This window comes from Macaca nemestrina, chromosome 8 (genome assembly GCF_043159975.1).
Source record: "Macaca nemestrina isolate mMacNem1 chromosome 8, mMacNem.hap1, whole genome shotgun sequence".
NCBI lineage: Eukaryota > Metazoa > Chordata > Mammalia > Primates > Cercopithecidae > Macaca > Macaca nemestrina.
In genome coordinates, this window is record NC_092132.1 from 64,665,023 (window position 1) to 64,681,295 (window position 16,273).

The 16,273-nt window shown below is 41.7% G+C and overlaps 1 protein-coding gene and 1 non-coding gene across 4 annotated transcripts in view; both read left to right on the forward strand.

Moving 5' to 3' along the window:
* LOC105483530 (zinc finger protein 704) overlaps positions 1-16,273 on the forward strand; it is a 300,235-nt gene that overhangs the window by 167,883 nt on the left and 116,079 nt on the right. The gene's annotated exons all lie outside the window — the stretch shown is intronic.
* LOC112427035 (U11 spliceosomal RNA) lies at positions 15,023-15,156 on the forward strand. The gene has a single exon (XR_003018456.2). It is a non-coding gene; the product is annotated as a U11 spliceosomal RNA (small nuclear RNA).

Consider the following 16,273-nt stretch of genomic DNA (forward strand, 5'->3'; position numbering starts at 1 on the left):
GCAGACCACAACCACTCTCCAGATGTAAATGCAGTGAGTTTTGAAATCATGGAAGAAGTAAAAACACAACTGAAAAACACAAAAAATCTCCCCTGCTATAATAAGGTTTAGTTCTCTGTCCCCATCCAAATCTCATCTCAAATTGTAATCCCCATGTGTTGAGGGAGGGACGTGATTGGATGATGGGGCCGTTTCCCCCAGTGTTTTCTTGTGATAGTGAGTTCTCATGAGATCTGATGGTTGTATAAGCATCTGGGATTTCCCCTGCTGGCACTTCTCTCTCTTGCCATCATGCAAAGAAAGTCCTTGCTTCCCCTTCATCTTCCGCCATGATTGTAAGTTTCCTGAGACCTCCTCAGCCATGTGTAACTGTGAGTCGTTCCTTTATAAATTACCCAGTCTGTTATTTCTTTATAATGGTGCGAAAACTGCTATTTCTTTATAGCAGTGTATTTACCAATACAGTAAATTGGTGCCACAGAGAGTGAGGTACTGCTATAAAGATACCCAAAAATGTAGAAGCAACTTTGGAACTGGGTAATGGGCAGAGGTTGGAACAGTTTGGAGGGCTCAGAAGAAGACAGGAAGATGTGGGAAAGTTCGGCCCTTCCTAGAGATTTGTTGAATGGTTTTGACCAAAATGCTGATACTGATGTGGACAATGAAGTCCAGGCTGAGGTGATCTCAGATGGAGATGAGGAACTTACTAGGAAATGGAGCAAAGGTCACTCTTGCTAAGCTTTAGCAAATATACTGGCAGCATTTTGCCCCTGCCCTAGAGATCTGTGTAACTTTGAACTTGAGAGAGATGATTTAGGGTATCTGGTGGAAGAAATTTCTGAGCAGCAAAGCATTCAAGAGGTGACAGATCATAAAAGTTTGGAAAATTTGCAGCCTGACAATGTGATAGAAAATAAAAACCTGTTTTCTGGGGAGAAATTCAAGCCTGCTGTAGAAATTTACATAGGTAATGAGGAGCCCAATGTTAATAGCTATGAAATGGGGAAAATGTCTCCAGGACATGTCAGAGACCTTCACGGGAGCCCCTCCCATCACAGGCCCAGAGGCCTAGGAGGGAAAATGGTTTTCTGAGCCAGGTCCAGGGCCCCCCGCTGCTGTGTGCAGCCTAGGCACCTCGTGACCTGTGTCCCAGTTGCTCTAGTTATGGCTAAAAAGGTCCAAGATACAGCACAGTCCATGGTTTCAGAGGGTGCAAGGCCCAAGCCTTGGCAGCTTCCATGTAGTGTTGAGCCTGCAGGTGCACAGAAGTCAAGAATTGAGGTTTGAGAACCTCTGCCTAGATTTCAGAGAATGTATGAAAACACCTGGATGTACGGAATGTATGGAAATGCTTGCTGCAGGGGCGGGACCCTCATGGAGAACCTCTGCTGGGGCAATGTGGAAGGGAAATGTGGGGTTGGAGCCCCCACCAGAGTCCCCACTGGGACACTGCCAAGTGGAGCTGTGAGAAGAGAGCCACTGTCCTCCAGACCCCAGAATGGTAGATCCACCAACAGCTGGCACCGTACACCTAGAGAAGCTGCAGACACTCCACGCCAGCCCATGAAAGCAACCAGGAGGAAGGTTGTACCCTGCAAAGCCACAGGGGCAGAGCTGTCTAAAACCATGGCAACCCACCTCTTGTATTAGCATGTGCTAGATGTAAGACATGGAGTCAAAAGAGGTTTTTTAGGAGCTTTAAGATTTAATAACTGCCCCACTGGATTTTGGACTTACATGGGGCCTGTAGCCCCTTTGTTTTGGCCAGCTTCTCCCATTTGGAATGGGAGCATTTCATTTATCCAATCTGTACCCTCATTGTACCTTGCAAGGAACTAACTTGCTTTTGATTTTATAGGCTGATAGGTGGAAAGGACTTGCCTTGTCTTAGATGAGAATTTGGACTTGGACATTGAGTTAATGCTTGAATGAGTTAAGACTTTGGAGGACTGTTGGGAAGGCATGATTGGTTTGGAAATGTATAAAGGACAGGAGATTTGGGAGGGACCAGGGCAGAATAATATGGTTTGGCTGTGTCCCCACTCAAATCTCATCTTGAATTATAATCCCCATGTTTAGGTAGGGACCCCACATGTCAAGGGAGGGAGGTGATTAGATAATGGGGCCAGTTTCCCCCATGCTCTTCTCGTGACAGTGAGTGGGTTCTCATGAGATCTGATGATTTTATAAGCGTCTGGCATTTCCCCTGCTTGCACTTCAGTCTTCTGCCACCATGTGAAGAAGGTCCTTACTTCCCCTTCACCTTCCACCATGATTGTAAGTTTGCAGAGGCCTCCCCGGTCATGTGGAACTGTGAGTTAATTAAACCTCTTTCCTGTATAAATTACCTAGTCTCAGATATTTCTTTATAACAGTATGAAAATAAAGTAATACACCTGCCAAATTATTCAATCCCGTATGACTTCTGCCCCTTCACACATAGCATCAATTTGCTATGCGATGTATTTCATTTTCACATGTCCAATACTGGAGGTATAAATTGTGTCAAGATTTTTAGAGACATCTAATTCATTTTATGCTTTTTTTTTTTTTTTTTTGCCAATTTGACTTCACAAAAGTGCATTATCACAACGTTGGGTGTAAGCATTGTGCACATATGAAGAAATATTGAAACTTCCTCAGTAAAGGAAGATGTCCTTTTGTACATCTGCATTTGTTAAAGATAAAATTTCTTTAGATCTTGGTTCTTTGGGCAACTGCATATATGTTGCTGACCCACTGAAGTTTTTAACAGATCTCATCAAAAGGCTTAGGTTATCTATCAAGGTATTTCAGATGCCACAGTTACAAAGCTGGGTGCACACAATTACCAACCATAGTGACTTTGTTTACACATTTTGCTTTTTGACCTATTTATAAATATGGTTTGTCTTCTCATAACTTTTACACCTATGTGACCATTGTTAGTATACCTGAGTGTTTATGCTTACCAATATCTGTATATTAATTTCTACCTATGTTATTGTGTAAAGTGGCCTACAACATATTCTGTCACGTTTTTAGATGTTTCTCAAATCTCCTTTTTAAAAATGTAAATAAACGTCTCAAGGAATTTTTATTAAGTTATTTTTTCAGAATTATATTTTCAAGATTTTGATCTCTCAGGATTGTGATTTCCAGGATTTTAGACGTTAGGGATTATGATTTTTTGGGATTTCAGTGTTCAGGATTATAGTGTTTAGGACTGTATCTTTCAGGATTATGGCCCAAACCCCCAAAAGGTTAAATTTGTAGTTAGACTTTACGTACCAGTTATTTGAGAGCACCACAAATGTCTGTGACACAAAGAAATTTACCTTTTAACCAATTGTACTAGTTCTTTCCTGCTGCTATAACAAAATAGCTGAGACTGGGGTAAGTTGTAAGAACAGAAACTTATTTCTCACAGTTCTGGAGGCTGAGAAGTCCAAGATCAAGGTGTCGGCATTTGGTATCTGGTGAAGCTGCTCTCTGCTTCCATAATAGCACCTTCTTGCTGTGTCCTCATGTAGTGGAAGAGTGGAAGGGCAAGAGGGTAATTCCTTGCAGCCCTCTTATAAGGGTACTGGTACAGTTTGGATCTGTGTCTCCACCCAAATCTCATGTTGAATTGTAATCCCCAGTGTTGGAAGGTGAGGCCTGGTGGGAGGTGATTGGATCATGGGGGTGGATTTCTTGTGAATAGTTTAGCACCATCCCCGTTGGTGCTGTCCTCATGATAGTGAGTGAGTTCTTGTGAGATCTGGTGATTTGAAAGTGTGCAGCAGTTCCGTGCTCGCTGTCTTGCTTCTGCTCTGGCCATGTGACATGCCTCCTCCCGCTTCACCTTCTGCCATGATTATAAGTTCTCTCTGCAGAAACCAAGCAGATGCCAGCATCATGTTTCCTGTACAGCCTGCAAGACCTATGACTCTTTTCTTTATAAATGAAACCTCTTTTCTTTATAAATTACTCAGACTCAGGTTTTGTTTTTTGTTTTTGGGGTTTTTTTTTTTTGAGACAGAGTCTCGCTCTGTCACCAGGCTGCAGTGCAGTGGCACGATCTTGGCTCACTGCAACCTCTGCCTCCTGGGTTCAAGCGATTCTCCTGCCTCAGCCTCCTGAGTAGCTAGGACTACGGGCATGTGCCACCACGCCCAGCTAATTTTTGTGTTTTTAGTAGAGATGAGGTTTCACCATGTTGGCCAGGATGGTCTCGATCTCTTGACCTCATGATCCGCCCACCTCAGCCTCCCAAAGTGTTGGGATTACAGGCGTGAGCCACCGTGCCCGGCCAGATCTTTCTTTATAGCAATGCAAAAACAGACTAATTCAGGTGCTTATCCCATCCATGAGAATTCAGCCTCATTAATCAAAATATCACACTGGATCTTAGGTTCCAATCTGTGAATCTTGGGGACCCCTGTACATTCAAACCATAGTAACAAGTGTATTATTTATTACTGGATAACAAATTTCCACAAATTTAGCAGCTTTAAACCATGCAGACTTATTCTCTCGTAGTTTCTGTGGGTCAGGAATCGGGGCACAGCTTAGCTGGATCAACTGCTCATCAGGGTCTTTCTCATGAGGCTAAATTTAAAGTGTCAGCCAGGGCTGGGCGCAATGGTTCATGCCTGCAATCTCAGCACTTTGGGAGGCTGAGGCAAGAGGATCACTTGAAGCCAGGCGTTCAAGACAGCCTGAATAACATAGTAAGACCCCCATCTCTACAAAATGTATTTTTTTAATTAGCTGGGTGTGGTGGTGTACATCTGTGGTCAGCTACTTGGGAGGCTAAGATCGGAGGATTGATGGAAACCAGGAGGTTGAGGCTGCAGTAAGCCACGATCAGACCACCGCACTCCTGTCTGGGAAACAGAGCAAGATCCTGTCTCAGAAATAAAATACAGTGTCAGCCAGGGCTGGAGTATCATCTGGAAGCTCAACTGGGGAGGGATCCTCTCCCAAGCTCCCTTACGTGGTTGTTGGCAGGATCCATTTCCTTTTGGGTTGTTGGTCTGAGGGCCTTAATTCCTAGCTGCTATTGACTAGAGTTAGGCCTCTCCTCAGTCTCTTGTTATGTGGGCCTCCCCACCATAACAACTTACTTCATCAAAGCCAGCAAGATGGAAACCCAGTCTATGTAGCCCAATTATGAAGGTGATACATCGTCACCTTTGCCATATTCTCTTGGTTACAAACAAGTCATAGGTCCTGCCACACTAGTAAAGAGGGTATTAAAAAGGGTGTGAACAGTAGGAGGTGAGATCATTGGGGGGGTATCTTAAAGTCTGCCACACCAAAATGTTGATTTAAATATTACTCACCCAGTCCAAAGCTTGTATGTAGGCGTGAGATATTTTGCTAGTGGGGGGAAAAAAGGCCCTGGGGGAAAAAAAAAAAAAAAGCCCATGCTTAAATATAATGTGACTCTAGGGTCCATCGAAAGTCTACAAAGCTGAACAGTCTAGTTAACTGCTCAGGTGCCCACAGTCCCTAATCAGTCACATTAAAAGCTGTTATGCTTGTGTTTCTACTCCTTGCATTCATTCTGTGTGACTCATTCATAATAGATACTAAGTGCTGAATAGATGAATGTTTTTTAAATCTAGTGTTTCTCCGTGGTGGGAAGCAGTATAGTGTACCAGTTCAGAGCATGAACTTTGGAGTCAGAAAAACCTGGGATCACTTGCTTCCTTTGCCACTTACTTGCTATATAACCTTTGGCAAGTTACTCAAATTCTCTAAGGCTCAGTTTCTCTATAAAATGGGGATAGTACTACCATATTTTATTACATCTAAGGCACTATGTATTTTAAGATACAGCATTATTTTCTGTGTGATTCATAAAGAAAAATAATGCTGCCAATTAAACTGTGATATAACTTGATTATAAAATGTACCCTGATTTCAAACATATTAAAATATGAAAAAAATGTATGCTTTAGAATTGATGAAATGCAAGGATGCCTACCTTTTGTGGTTTTGATAAATTTAAATGAGATAGTACACGTAAGACACTTAGTATACGTATCTTTCATATAGTAAGAGCCTAATAAGTATTAGCTATTTTATTATTAGCAATTATGGTCCTCTTCTTGCAAACTCTTAAAATGAGTCATTATATTTTGCTTTCTTTTCTAATATTTGAAACTGAGTTATAGAACAGATCTACAAAACCATTGTTGGTTTTTTTCAAAGAAGGAGGGAGATACTAACAAAATGGCTGTCACAGACCAGATGATGTATAATGACCTGTAGTTCTGTGCAAAATGCTTAATAAGTGTGACACTTGACAAAGGCCTTTGTGTGGAAGGTGTGCTTCCCACACTTCATCAATCTCTTAAGCGAAGGTAGAATAAAGGCCCAAATTATGCTCAGCAATTCAACAGGTCGAGAGCCAGCTTTTAATGCCCCTCTGCTCCGCTTGCCTGTTCCTGTGATAACTGATAATTTGGTGACTAGCTGAGCCATTGCTCCACTGTGAACTGAAGGAAACCCTTTATATCTGAGACTGGAAATACTTCCGATGACAATGAAGATGTATTTGAAGCAATGTGATATTGATACAAATTGCTCCAAAGGCACAGCTATAATATACCACCATAGGAGGCCAAAGTCTGGACCATGAGTGTATCTGTTAAATTGGCCATAGGTATAAGAAACAAAGCCCAGTGCACTTCAATTACAGTCATGTGTCACTTAACTATGGGGATAGGCATTCTGAGAAATGCGTCATTAGGCAATTTTGTCATTGTGCAAACATCATAGAATACTTAACACAAACCTTGATGATATAGCCTACTATACAGCTAGGCTATATGGTCTAGCCTGTTGCTCCCAGGCTACAAACTTGTACAGCATGTTATTGTACTGAATACTGTAGGTAATTGTAACACAATAGTATTTGTGTATCTAAATCTAAACATTAAAAAGGTACAGTAAAAAATATAATATAAAGGATTAAAAATGGTGTACCTGTATAGGGCATTTACCATGAGTGGAGCTTGCAGGACTGGGGGCTGTGTTGGGTGAGTCAGTGAGTGAGTGGTGAGTGAAGTGAAGGGCTAGAACCTTATTGTACACTACTGGAGACTCTAAAAACACTGTACACTTAGGCTACACCAAATTTATTTTTTAAAATTTTCTTTCTTCAGTAATATAGTAACCTTAGCTTACTGTAACTTTCTTAGTTTATAAACACTTAAGGTTTTTTTTTAACTTTTTGACTCTTTTAATAACACTTAGCTTAAACCACAAATACATTATATAGCTATACAAATATATTTTCTTTACATCCTTAGTCTATAAGCTTCTATTTTAAAATTTTTTAATTTTTCACATTTTATACCGTTTTGCTGAAAACTAAGACATAAATACACACATTAGTCTGGGCCTGTACAGGCAGGATTATCAATATCATTGTCTTCCACCTCCACATCTTGTTCTACTGGAAGGTGTTCAGGGGCAATACCATACATGGAGCTGTCATCTCCTATGATAGCAGTGCCTTCTTCTGAAAACCTCTAAAGGACCTGCCTGAGGCTGTTTTATGGCTAACTTTTGTTTTTACATAAGTAGAAGGACTGTATTCTGAAATGACAGTAAAAAGTACAGTATGGTAAGTACTAGCCAATAGGAATTTTTCAGCTCTATTATAATCTTACAAGATCACCATGGTACATGACTGTCTATGGAAGGACAACTGGCCACTCATGAGTGTCCTTGGCCACCTTGAGAGACTTCGTAATACTTGCCCCTTTGCACACTATTCTTGCAGCCTAATTGCCTGTGTGCCTAGCTGAACTGTAAGCTTGCAAAGGGCAGTGACTGTGTGTCCTGCTTGCCATTTTTTCTGCAGTAACTAGCACTCAGAAAGTTCTTAAATCATCACTTGGTGAATGCATGAACACTGTTTAACCTCAGGCAAAGAAGTGAATTACATATAATGATGCCAGACTTTATCAAAATTCAAATAATAATCATTTTTTTATTCAGTACATATTCGTCAAAATTATGGTTTGTGGTCTGCCATTAATAAGACATGTTCTTTAGGTTGTTAAACCAAGTGAGTTTCTGAAAAATAGGTATTGTGACAACTGGAAGTGCATATAGAGAAATTGTTCCAAACGACCTGTTCCTCAGTTTTATGCCGTATTATGGGGCAGTATATGAACCTCTTCATTTTCAAACACATAAACACAGTGGGTCGCTTAAGCTTATAGTCTCAATTGGCTAGTCTGTAAAATGGAAATGATAATAATACCTCCTCGTGGGGTTGATGTAAAGATAAGATTAAATTGTATCTTTTAAATAATAATATCCCTGGTACATAATCAGCAATGAATGAGTAGTAAATAACAATATCATCATTGTTTCCATTGTAATGGAAACTTATGTGTTCACAGATCTGGTGCCAGGAAACTTTGGTTGTTCTTGGAGTGAGATACAGTGCTCTTGGATATTTCTCTCTTGAGATCCAAAAGACTTGGGTTTCTGGTGCAGCAACATGTGTTCTTTGAGGGGCTCTGATGATACTATGGAGAGCTATATATATATATATATATTTTTTTTTTTTTTTTTTTTGAGACGAAGTCTCCCTCTGTTACGCAGGCTGGAGTGCAGTGGTGTGATCACTTCTCACTGCAGCCTTGCTGTTCCAGGCTAAAGCCATCCTCCCTTCTCAGCCTCTCAAGTAGATGGGACTACACATGTGCACCAGCATACTCAGCTGATTTACTGATTTTTTTTTTTTTAGAGATGGGGTCTTGATGTGTTGTGCAGGGCTGGTATTGAACTTCTGAGTTCAAGTGATCCTCCCTCCTTGGCCTCCCAAAGTGCTGTAATTACAGATGTGAGCCACCGTGGCTGGCCTTCAGCTACATTTTGCTATAACATGAACTGCTGTTTGGGGGTACTGTTGTTTGTGCATTTCTTTCCTAAAATATTCAGTGTCCTGGGACTGAGTTTTGGAAAATGGTAAAGCCCAGTCATGTGAAGCCATGGTTCTCAAGCCTGGCTGCACGCTGAAATCACCAGGGGAGGCAGGGAAGCACTACAGATGCCTGGATTCTACCTAGAACTCAGTACTTGGAATAGTTCAGATTGAACCTGGATGAGCAGTATTGAGAACCTGAGATTTAGAGACACTGGGAATCACTGTTTCTCAGTAGTCATGTCTGTTTTCCTCAGCTGGACCCATTCTGTTCTGTTTTTTGGGTTGTTTGTTTGTTTGTTTGTTTGTTTGTTTTTGAGGTAGAGTCTCACTCAGTCACCCAGGCTGGAGTGCAGTGGCATGATTTCGGCTCACTGCTGCCTCCACCTCCCAGGCTCAAGCAATTTTCCTGCCTCAGCCTCCCGAGTAGCTGGGATTACAAGCACCTACCACCACGGCTGGCTAATTTAGTAGAGACAGGGTTTCACCATGTTGGCCAGGCTGGTCTTGAACTCCTGACCTTGTGATCTGCCCGCCTTGGCCTCCCAAAGTGCTCAGATTACAGGTGTGAGCTACTGTGCCCAGCTCTGTTATTTCTTTTCTTTCTTTCTTTTTTTTTTTTTAAGTGTTTTATTTGCTTTGGATTTCAATAGATCCTGGATATATCCTGGAAGTCGAGTGGATGCAAATGTTAAGCCATGGTAGGAAGGGACACTATGGAAGGAGTGACACAATTGAGTGCCTCCTTGGTGCTAGACCTGTGATGAACTTTTACCCTGTTATCTTCTGTTAATTGTTAATTTTTTTCTAATTTACTATATTGGTCAGATTAGGCTAGGTCTGCCATGGTGACAAGCAGCCCCAAATCTCAGTAGACTTAAACAGCAAAGTCTTTAATATATTTCTGGCTTATGCTTCATGTCCATCCAGGATTCAGGTAAATGTAGCGAGAAAGAGAACACAGAGAACTGAGCACCAACATTAGAGAAGCAACACTTGTCACTTCTGCTCACGTTCCATTGACCCAAGCAGATCATGGGGTCATGCCTAACTGCAGGGGAACAGGGCTTACAATCTACCCTAGGCCTCGAAGGAGGAGGCCTTGTGAACAGTCTTTAAGACCTGAACAATGAGAATGGTTTTTTGTTTGGCAGCAAGTCAGTTTCTTTTTGCATTTATCCATTTATGAAATCCCAAACCAGAATAGGTATTATATGGAACTATTCTGGGGCTTTCAGAAGTGTTCATATTTCATATCAAGTGGAGTTAATTTGCATACATACATATCATTTCGTAATTTTAAGAAATTTTGTGGAGGATTTTCAAAAGAAATTTAATACTTGTTTTAATTTTCTGTTATAATTTTAGCATGGGAAAATGGCTGCAAAGCTGCAGATATTTTTGTTCTTTCCTTTTCTATATTTGTTGAACTAGTTAGAGGTGACTGCACATACCAGTGCAGAGGAAATACTTACCCAAACCACTAAATGGCTGTCCTGCTTGGTGTTGCATTTGTGGGAGATACTGGCTGTCCTGTTAGTATTCTACATTACTGAGCACTCAGCACCATGACAAGATATTAAACTGAAAGAAATGTTAAAATTAGTTCAGAAAATACAATCGTAAGGAAAAGAAAAAACAGGAAGAAGAAAGTCAGGAAAGACCCTTTAGGTTTGGGAGTAGACAGGAGAGATGTTTGTTTTGCTCATTTCTGATAGACAGTGGCACTCCACAGTTCGAAGCCAAGTAAGACTGGCAGCTGCTTGCTCAGGGTGTACACACTAAGGTCTCTGCCTGCATCACTTCTCCTGGAAGTGAAGAGCCCTGAAATTCCCAGACGCTAGATGTTCATGTAGCAAAACAGCAAATGCTAGAGAGCATCTCTCATGGGGTCTGCCTTTGAGGATCGGAGAGGCCTGGCTATTTAGCACTGCGTATTTTTTCCATCAACTCTGTAGCTGACTTTGGGCTTTAACTTTTCTCAGAGGTTACTACATGTTTGGGGAAGCTGACAGCCCCAGCATGGATGATATTACTTTAAACATTTTTAAAACATTCTGTCCTTTTCAGATAACTTTGCTTCATTACTTCCTTCTTTATAAAATGTCCCCTTAGAGAGTAGGACACATTTTATTCATTAGAATTGGAAGGGGAAAAAAGCATTCCATTCTTTAGAGCCACATCCAGTGTTCACTGCTTTTGAAGAAGGAGGGATGTTTGACACAGAAATGCATCAATGGGGAAGGCCACATTTAACTTTTGTTGTTTGGGCTCAGCACTGGAACCAAACCAGTTTTTCTTGTCCCCCCACCCCCCTTTTTTTTTCCTTTGGTCCAAGTGGCAGAAGGCCCAGAAATATAAGTTTGCATTGCCAAGAGATGGCTCTAAATATAGTGCTGGTGGGCAGGAAGATTGTTTCCTCATGAATGCAACTGGTGTGTGCTGTATACTCCTTGCCCTCCTCCAGCGGGAAGGAAGAGTTTGGCTTTGCTGCACCACAAGCCTCAGGCCCTCCTGGCTGGAGGAGTTTAGAAACAGGAGCCTGGGCAGATTTGCTTTGCACTGTCATCTCCAGCCAAGACGTGCAGATCAAACAGTCACTACCTAGCTGGCTGTTTTATTCTTTAGGATTTAGGAGTATAATTAAACACGTAACAGTGGCCAGCTTTTAGAGACTGGGAAGAAAGCATTGTGTATGCCTTGTTTAAACACAGATTGTTTGTAAAAGGTATAAAAAAAAACACGTTGCTTTGCCTTGTGTTTGCTTGGAAATACAGGAGGAGTTGGCTGGCTACTGTCTACCAGCCAGCTTTGAAACGTGAATACTTTTTACTTTTTCACCAGGGCAGCATTTTGCTCTTTCCTACTGCAACTGAAAGGAAATGGAACTGGTGGGATTATTAGACTGGCTTGAAAATGCTAACTTTAAAAGATTTTTTTTTTTTTTTTGCCCAGACATGGTGGCTCAGGTCTGTATTCCCAGCACTTTGGGAGGCCAAGGTGGGCAGATCACCTGAGGTCGGGAGTTTGAGACCAGCCTGACCAACATGGAGACACCCCGCCTCTACTAAAAATACAGAATTAGCCAGGCGTCAGGACGCAGGCCTGTAATCCCATCCACTAGGGAGGCTGATGCCAGAGAATCACTTGAACCCGGGAGGTGGAGGTTGTGGTGAGCCGAGATTGCACCATTGTACTCCAGCCTGGGCAACAAGAGCAAAACTCCATCTCAAAAAAAAAAAAAAAAAGATTTTTTTTTAAGTTTACCCCCAAAGCAGAGCAGTCTAGCATTATAAAGAGCTTGACTCAAAACCTCCTACTGTTCTCTTGCCCTCAGCAATTAAATAAAATATACTTTGAAACCTCAGCTTGTAGATCAGATTGCCCCAAAGGGATGGAGAGAGCTGGTTTGATCATTGTATTGGTCCAGTTCCTTGATAAAGGTTTACTTTATCTTTTCTTTTTTTTTTTTTTTTTTTTTATCTTTTTTCCTTGGCAGTGGATATAAAATGACAGCTTTGCAGATTAATGTTGGTTTGGCTTTTATGGTAAAAGCTTATTATGCCTAAGGAAATACTGCAAAGTAGCCAGTGCATTTATATAATGAAATCATCTGTGTTGAATGTATTAGCATTGAATAATTAAACTCAGCCTATAGTTGGTTCTAAAACGCAGTGCTTCTTAACAAGAGACTGTTAACTTAATAATGAGCAACGGGTAGATCTCATCTCAGAATCCTGGCTGGGGCTGGGCACGGTGGCTCACGCCTGTAATCCCAGTACTTTTGGAGACAGAGGTGGGTGGATCACCTGAGGTCAGGAGTTCGAGACCAGCCTGGCCAACTGGTGAAACCCTGTCTCTACTTAAAAAATTACAAAAATTAGCTGGGTGTGGTGTTGAGCGCCTGTAATCCCAACTACTTGGGAGGCTGAGAATCACTTGAACCCAGGAGGCGGAGGTTGCAGTGAGCCAAGACTGCACCACTGCACTCCAGCCTGGGTGACAAGAACAAAACAAAAAAAAGAATCCTGGCTGACTTCAAGTCATGCCACTCACACCACTTGAAGGAGAGCAAAATAGTGATTTTTGATGCTGAAAGATCACACTTTAGCATCAAGCAATTTCGGGAATCTTTATGTGTATGTACTTTTAGATTCCACTGATTGGGAAAATGCAAAGGAGAAACAGCTGCTGGAAATTAATGCTTATGTATGAATTTTTATTTTACTCATTATAATACCTTCCACGTATATTTGGAAAATAATTCAAATATGTGGTGGGTAAATTGCAGCACCTGAAACAGTGCTTGCCTCATATTAGCATTTGGTAAATAGTTTTGACTGAAAATTAAACATTGTTCAGTCAGGAGACTGTTGTTAGTGTCCAAGCAGACTGACAGAAACTTCAGACCCACAGGTTAGAAACCAAGATCCAATCTATTTCTCTTCCTCTCTTCCTTATAGGGCTCTTGCATTGTCACTGTAAACAAAGACCAGGAAAGAACCAGCACACTGGCCCAGGGAGTCATTCTTTGGTCAGGGAAGGGCACCCTAGCAGTGAGAAGTAGTTTGCTGCCCACCTAGCTTTACAGTGTGATTATTTATGTGATTTCAAGCTGACAGTTTAAAGACTTCCTCCGCCTTGCCTCTTCTGTAATAAATATGTCCAGATATTAAGATTTGAGTGGTTAAAAAAAAGCAAAACTTTTCCCATTAACATTGTTTTGTTAAAACAGGTTATCTACGTTGCGGGAATAAACATTTTCCCACACAAGAATTATTAGAGTGATTCGTTCGTAAATATTTTTATTTTTCCTAAACTGATTTTTAGTCGAAAAGATTTAGGAACAGTCACCCCAAGATGTCTTCAGAGATTCCTGAACTCCTCAGCGCTGTGCCGTCCAGGATAGTAGCCGCACATGGCTTTTGACCATCTGAGATGATGCTAGTCGGAACTGGGATGTGCTAAAAATTTAAAATAAGGCCGGGTGCAGTGGCTCACACTTGTAATCCCAGCACTTTGGGAGGCCGAGGCGGGTGGATCACCTGAGGTCAGGCGTTCAAGACCAGCCTGGCCAACATGGTGAAACCCCGTCTCTACTAAAAACACAAAATTAGCCAGGTGTGGTGGTGTGCACCTGTAATCCCAGCTACTTGGGAGGCTAAGGCAGGAGAATTGCTTGAACTCAGGAGGCAGAGAGTGCAGTAAGCCGAGATCACGCCATTGTACTCCAGCCTGGGCAACAAGAGCGAAACAACTTCTCTAAAAAAGAAAAAAAAAAGAAAAGTTTAAAATACATGCTGGATTTTGAAGAGTTGTATGAGGAAAAGGATATAAATTATCTTGTCAATTTTTAATATTGATTTGACATTGAAATATTTTGCGTATGTTATACTAAATAAGATATGTTATTAAAATTAATTTCTCTCTCTTTTTTTTTTAAGTGTAGCTACCAGGAAATTCAGAATTACGTATGTGGCTTACGTTGTGTTTTTATTGGGTAGCATAGAATTAGAGTTTGAGGAGATCCCACCCCTCTGAGTCAGAGTGAGAAATCATCCCTGGCCTCCAGTTGCACACAAGTTGACAGTCATTGCTTGTGGTGCCAACCCTGTTCCATGTTGCAGCTGCCTGGGGGGATGTATGAGGACTGTGAGACCATACCTTGGCTGTGCAGGCAGGAATATCCTGAACTCCTGGCCTGATACCATTTGCCCATCCAGGAGGAGTTCTCGATTAGCCTAAAGGATAGTTAACTAGAAGCTTCCAGGGCGCAGGACTAAGTTCAAGTTAATGTTAAGGTGATTCTGTGAGAAGGCAAACACCTTATACAGTGCAGGTGAGGGAAGATTCACGCACCTGGAACCATCCAGGCTGGTTGAGTTCGGCCTGATAAATCACCTCTGGTAAAGAGGGAAGGAGGGTCCACCCCTGGTTCAGTTACTGACACCTTAGGTAAAGTCACAGGCCAATGTCCTGCTGCTCTCCACAGGGACCCTTTTCCTTGGAAGTGATTTACCAAATGCTAATTGAGTGTTTGTTAAATGTTTACTATGGGCCAAGCACTGGGTTTTTCTCTATGCATTAAACGTGTGAATAAAGGGAAAAAAGGGCTTCTGTCTTGAGTGGCACACATAGGACAACTCGATTTCTCTTCATGCAGAATAAACATCAAGAGATTTTGGAAGCATAATTTTTTGGTAGTTGGGCAGCGGGTGATCATTGGTCCCAGCACCCTTACTCCTTGTCTAAATCAGACGTTGCAGCTCTGGTCATGTTATATTGGAGGATTCCACACACTAAACCTATGTAGTAGATCCTGCCCCACCTCAGGGCTATGTGGTATGATATATACTGTCTCCACACTATGCAACTGCATGCTATCTTATTGGTTTAAATGGTGTAGGTGACCATAACACAACGGCAAGCATCCTGTGTATATAAGTACAGAAAAGATACAGTAAAAATCACTGTAAAAGACAAAAAGTGGGGCCAGGTGCAGGGGCTCACACCTGTAATCCCAACACTTTGGGAGGCTGAGGCAGGAGTATCTCTTGAGGCCAGGAATTCAAGACCAGCCTGGTGAACATAGTGAGACCCCATCTCTACGAATAAAAGAGTAAATAAAGGGCTCCTAATCTACTAGGGAGGTGAAGGCTGTTGGTCATTTGCAGGTAGTTAAAATTATATAGTTGTTAGGAAGTAGATGGGGCCATTCAGTTGTGGGCACAGAGGCTGAACTCACATCACACCTCACTCATTAGTAGATGACCATAGATATCAAATTGCTTTAAACGAGTTTCTGCGTCTTCACTGCTGAATCCCCAGCACCAGGAAACGTGATTGGAACCATTAGTTGCTAAATAAATAATTTGTTAAATGAACCAATGTTTGAATGGAATTTCTGCATTTCTCCTACTCCCCAGAAAAAAGGGCCTGACCATGTCTTTCAGAGGCAGCCTAGAAGCTGGAGAAGATGTCTCAGAACTAGTCAACTTCCTTCTTCTCTCCCTTCCTCCTTTCTTAACTTCCTTCCGAATTTTGGTGTCTTTCCTGACTCTAAGCCAAGTTCCCCTCACCAGTCTGTCTTTCTGTTTCCAGAACTTTTTCCTACTATCTTCCTTGGGTTCTTTCCACCCAAGAATAAGTTGCTTTCACTCTTGCTGTTTGCTACAGCAATGCCCATTCCCCTACCATTTCCACTAGTCTAAAATACAGATTTTACACAGTGTTTTAAAAAGTGATGTTGCTAATACATTGGTTTGGGCCTGGCATCAGATAGCTGCCTCCTACTGTTGGTCAGTTTCTCCCTTCAAGGAACAAAAACTCCCCATTCTCACTTCACCAGACACATTT